The 6,090-nt window shown below is 39.2% G+C and overlaps 1 long non-coding RNA gene across 1 annotated transcript; it reads left to right on the forward strand.

Moving 5' to 3' along the window:
- Positions 1-1,678: 1,678 nt before the first annotated feature.
- Positions 1,679-5,836, forward strand: LOC130682725 (uncharacterized). The gene is made up of 3 exons (XR_008996019.1): positions 1,679-1,778; positions 4,345-4,465; positions 4,582-5,836. It is a non-coding gene; the product is annotated as an uncharacterized LOC130682725 (long non-coding RNA).
- The last annotated feature ends 254 nt before the right edge of the window (positions 5,837-6,090 follow it).

A 6,090-nucleotide genomic window follows, 5' to 3' on the forward strand; every position in this document is an offset into this window, starting at 1 on the left:
AACCCACCCTCCTCCTCCATGGCAGCCACCAGTCATTTCACAGTGTCTATAAGTCTACTGCTATTTTGTTCATTTTGTTTTGTTTCATTTTTATATTCCACAAATAAATGAAATCATATGGTATTTATCTTTCTCCACCTGGCTTATTTCACTTATCTACCAGCCATGTTGTTGCAAATGGTAGGATTTCTTTCTTTTTTGGCTGAATTATATTCCATTGTGTATATGTACCACCTTTTCTTTATCCATTTATCTATTGATGGGCACTCAGGTTGCTTCCATCTTGGCTACTGCAAATAATGAGACAGTTTTTGTTTCTGTTGTTTTTACCATTGTGAGGCCTTTAACCCCTTCTCTTTGTTAATTTTCAAAGGAACATAAAAACCCTGGGGGAATGACAATGTGAAGTCAGCATGCTACTTTATTATTAGCGTCACTTTATTTTTAGTCGAACAGGTGTCTTGTATAATACAATCCTTCCTAAGACTTTTAACGGAGCACTGGCTGAATCTCAGGACCTGGTCAAATTCTCTGTCTTACTACTCTCCTTGCTCTCGAGAGCAATGATCCCAACACCTCAAGAGTGAAGGATAAATGCAAACTACAGTCGGTAAGTTATCCAAGTCTTAAGCCTTGAGCAGAGCTGCTTAATGAGGATGCAGCACCTGTATATGTCTCCTTGTAACACACAATGACCTTGCCTACTAGTGAACAGAGCTTTACCAGCATCCTGGCATCTGAACAATCTGATAAGCAACTCCACTTGGGGAGGTAGGATGGTGAGGGAAGAATACTGTTTCCAGCCGTACAGTTGTTTTCCCCCAGAGTAGGGTGGCATGAGGCAGAAAGGGTTACACTTAGGCTACGAAAGAAATGCACATCTTACCTCAGTGTCAGGGGACTTCAAGAGCAAGAATGCCACACTGATCTGGCATGGTTAAAGATAGGACTGTGGAGTTTCATTTGATTCTCCTGATGATTTTTAGGATATGTATAATGAACCTGATTTGGCTAAAAGATGTAAATGGTTCCTAATGATGGCCTAAGTAACAACAACTCTGCTACAAGAGCATTTTATGAAAGCAAATTTCCTCAGAATAGAGTGCCCTGAAAACAATATTTTTCTAAGCCATGATACATAGTGAGTTGAGTCCACTGTATTTTTACTCATAACTCGGAAAAACAATTAGATCTTCTCAGTAAATGAAAAGACATCTACAAAGGAATTTCTTCAGAAAATAGTTCATCAACCAAAGCCTAAGGGAGTGAAAGAGAAAATAACTGTTGTAGAGGATTTAGAAACAATATTTTTCTGCCTTCAGTTAGAAAAACAATATATTTAACCCCTGGTCTTTACTGTTGAGTGAGATCATTGGTTTTCTTCTCAATTTCATTCCCCAAAGATTTTCTGGGACACTGAGTGCTGAAATTATGAAGATGAATGAAAACCCTGAAGTTTGTCAGAGACAGATCTATAAGCATGTGTAATTCATCTTGCAGTTTCTTCTACTGAGACTTTATTGCAGGGATTTAAAAATATCACTGAGAATTCTGGCATGTGGAGTCATCAACCAGAAATAACTTTGCATCAAATCCCAAAATGGTCTTTCTGATTGGCAGGCATGCACAGGCTGAGAAGTAGCATTTCCTCTTTCTTAGACTTGCTCTGCCCTTTACATAAAGGAAGCAGAAGTTCTAACTGAAACTCTTGAAAGTAATAGATCTTAATGTGGATTCAATTCTCTATCAGTGGCAGATTCCTGCACTGTAGATAACAGGTAAGTTATAAATGACTTCCTGGCTGTCCATAGTAGTTAAACTTAGAATATAAACTCTTGGGACTACATGGAACTTTAGAACTATCACATTCATGACTAATTCTCTCAGTCTGCAAAAAAGAAAACTAAGATTTAAGAAACTTGTGTTTTGACAAAGGCCACAGAGCCAAATGGAATCTTCAGAATTCTTGGCTCACAACAGTTACTTGTCCACTGTGTCAATATTTTTTATCATGCTCAACATGATTATTTTATTAATTAAATATGTCACAATGCTTTGCTTGATGATAGCTAAAAAGTAAAAATCTTTGACAATCTCTGGAGCATGGGAAATGTACCAGACAATATTAAAAGAGACATAATCTGGATTTTCAGAAGGGGGTAGGAGGTGTGCGGTGGTAATATCGGACTGGTCAGTTCTTGCTGATTGCTTCAAAGATGTGAACAGGATGGCAGTGACCTTTTCTGAATATTATGGGACAAAAACATCAGATAACACTAAATTTGTCTTTTCATTATCCAGGTAAAGGCTGTTAATGTAGGCATATTTTGGTTTTAGAAACAACTGAAAAAGATTTTTTCAATTATATTTTTTGATAGTATATAAAAATGTTAGCCAGAGCCCATATATTTGTTTGGAAACTGGTTTTATAGTTGCTTTAACTGCAAGCCCAAGGTGGGTTTATTTACTGGCTTCTTGTCAGCCTGGACAGGACTTCCAGAGGCCACACTTAGGATTCCTCCCTTGGCTCTGTTTGGTCCTATACTCTCAGCCCAGTAACTGACAAAAAATATGTAGAATATTCTTGTCAAATGGAATCCTTGGTAATGTTTGAAGGCAGCACTTAGTGTCATCAATGGCAAAATCAAAGTTCAAAATTATCTTGAAAATTTGTAATGTTCTAGGCCAATAAAATGAAACCTGACACTAATAAATGCATAGAGTTCCATATTTAGAATCAAAAATCCATTTGCATCAGTATAGAATAAGGAAGACCATAGATTTCTGAGAGTTTTATTTTTAAAATAGGCTCAATATGAGCCTGTGATCTCATGGAGCTAATATATTCTAACATATAATTTGCATGAATTTACAGATATGAATTTACAGTCATAGGGAGTCTGAAGGTTAACCCTATATTGGGAGTTGTTCAGTTCAGATATCATGTTTTTAGAGGACTGTTGTCAATTAAAGAGCAGAGAGGGAAAGAGGCAGGCCAACATAGGGCACATAATGATGTCACAGTCCAGAGACTGGTATGAACAACTTCCTCGACTAAAGAACAGCTAGGTCTCTGACTAGTGAGCTGACTCCCCAACACCCCTCTTTTGTGCATCATTTCTTCACCTAAGAGAGCAGACTTTCTCCCTCCAACATAAACTCCCAACCCTATGGGGGTGTGAAAAGGCACCCCACATCCCTGATGGGTCCAGCCTGGTGAGACTGTCACGTTAGATAAAGCTCCTTGTCCCAAAGGTGGTCCTGGATCCTGAACAACCTCTCTCCCAGTTGTAGTGATTTTGTCCAGAAGGATTCCAGCCACAGAGAAATCTGGTATCTCTGTGCGCTGCATCCTGAAACTTGTCAAGGTGTCTTCCTTTTATCTTTCTGATATTCTTTTATCTAGTACAGAGCTGCTAAAAGCCTCAGGCATGGGAAGTGGTTCTTTGGACTCAGTTGCACACATCCCAGTGGCTTCTACCCTTCTGAAAACCAGTCTTTTCTGTTGAACATGCCTTCATCTTGTAACAAAATAGGTCTCATGAATTCAGCCCTGGCCAGGGAACAATCAGCATGCTGGTGATTGCTTTGAAAGCAGTATTATACTAATGCAGGATCTCATTAGAACCCCTTTCCTGGGAGCTGGGGGTTTCTTCCCAATCCAAATGTAAATTGTGGTGTTCATTATGTGTTCAGAAGTGCTGCTTCTCTGTACCATCAAACAGCCTGAGGAGAGAAAATCTTTTGACCTTTGTAATTGCTACAATATTATGTAGGGTTCTTTCTCCATTTGAGCAGAGCAATAAATATTGCAGAATTGTATTTTTTTTCTCCTAAAATGCAATTAAAATAGAGAAAATGTTTTTCTTCTGAGGACATTTTGGTGTGCCATGCCTTCCAACCCCTGGGAGGGGCATTTGTAGGGGGACGGTGTTGCAGATGGCAAGACTCAGGGTCTATTTGGGATAATTTCCAGCAATTGGCTCGGGGCCTTGAGTTGCAGAATTAGCTCAGCCAGGGCTTCAGCTTTTGGTTTCAGACTCATTAAGACGGTCTTGTCAGGGTAAGTATGTGATCAGTTTTCTGGACTGCAAACTAAGCCCAAAAAATTGCTGAACTCAGCTTAAAAAGTTAATTACTAAATTTGGTGCATGTGGTGCAGAAAAAAGACAGAAACTATAAATTAATGTGCAAACAAGCAGTTTTTTTACAAAAAAATTAACTTCAGAAATATAAATATTCCACTGCTACTATTTGGGCCTGAGCACAGACTCAGTTCACTTCTGAGTTCCTACTTCTTTTCTGCTTTCCAACTTGCTTGCTCTGTTTTCTGTTCTCATACAGGTGCCTGTGGGGACGAGCTCTGAAAATTGTCAAGGCAGCCTGACACATCAAACACCATGCACAAGACATGAGGGGCTTTTTCACACACAAGAAAAATGTCCACATTCAAGCTAAATATCAGGTAGATTTTTTAGAGGAAATATATAGTTGGCTCTGTTTCATAAGTTTTCCTGAAGGGTCATCACTTTTATGAAGGAAATTCCTTGGTACATTTCAATTTTTTTTTTCCCCCAACAGGTAAAATATGAAGGAATCGGTGTCATGTCCACAGCGAACTGAGTCATGCATCTATCTGTGCCTGGCATGTTGGGAGCTGCAACCTTCAGCTCAGCTATTCTGTGCTGGGGGCAACTTACCAGAGTGGCTGAACCACCCCCGCGCACTCTGTTCTCTCCCACCAGGCCCTGGGTTGGGTGGAACCAAGTGAGGAACTGGGCTCTTATCTCCTCTTTCTTTCCATCACCCTAAACCTCATGGGTTGCACATAAATATGGTTCCTTTAACCAATATGTTTGAACAATCCTAGCTTTCCTGGGCCAGGTTTAAATATACCTAAGAAAGCAGGGTTGAGCCAAAAGTGCCGTACAGTGTAAACTCTATAAAAGCAGAAAACTATCATCCCATTCTTGATGCCTGTGGTGCCTGGCACAATTCTGGGCATCAACAATGAGGACTGGCACTTAGTCCTGGGAATAAGAGGGAAGAGTGAAGAAGAGGAAACATGATCTATTCACTCATAAGTTCACATATGTTTAAAGAGACACAACACTCAAAAGCCTAGATGTAAACATGGTAATGCTTTCATAGAAGTACATGCAAGATACTTCAGGCTCACTGAGGATGGAGCGCCTGCAGGACATGGTCATGTTTCAATAAATGTTGAAGAAATACTCAGAGGGGTTCCACATTCTGGGTCTGTTGTTTCAGACGGGTCATTTTCCAGAATGCTACCCCATTCCTTATTTCTCCAGCCAACAAGAACTGGCATTTCTGGAGTGCTTAACCAGGAGGCATGTGCCATGGTAGGCATGCTGATTTGTTGCTTTTAATCCTTCAAAGAGTTCTGTTCCATAAATATATTATATCTAAACATAGTTACACCGATTTCAGAGATGTAGAAATTGAGGCTCACAAAATAGGTCATTTCCCAAATACACAGTAGTTGTAAGGAGCTATAGTAAGGTTTCAAACATAATTTTACATTACACACCAATCACATCAGCCTGGTATACCACTGGAGAACAGGAGAAAGAAAATCTTCTCTCCTAAGGAGATGTGTACACATTCAATCTCCCTCCTCCTAATTCTTCAAGTACTATATTTCTTAGGTGCTTTTGGTTTTATCAATACCTCACAATGACTTCTATTTGCTTTATTAAAAACTAGGAAAAAAGAAAAGCCTAGAATCTCTACATACCCAGTCAATACCATCTCCTCCTGTGTCCACCAAATTACCCTGGAAAAAACTTTGTAGTTGACTAATGGTTACAACACCAACAAAATTTTTCTCTTTCTTTATTAAACTAAAAAAAAAAAATCAACTGATGCACTGCATCCTTGCTGACTGGTGGCTCATTACATAGGCTAATAAGAGAAAAATCATTTTCATATACTGATCATTGGAGCTCAGAGAATCTGGGGCGAGACACCTGCTGAGTAAGTATCCATTTTCACTTTTGACTTTATATATATTAGTCCGGTCAATTTTCCCAAGCTGACCTGATTAGAGGAGTTTTAGTAAAACAA

The sequence above is a fragment of the Manis pentadactyla genome, chromosome 2 (assembly GCF_030020395.1).
Source record: "Manis pentadactyla isolate mManPen7 chromosome 2, mManPen7.hap1, whole genome shotgun sequence".
NCBI classification, from domain to species: domain Eukaryota; kingdom Metazoa; phylum Chordata; class Mammalia; order Pholidota; family Manidae; genus Manis; species Manis pentadactyla.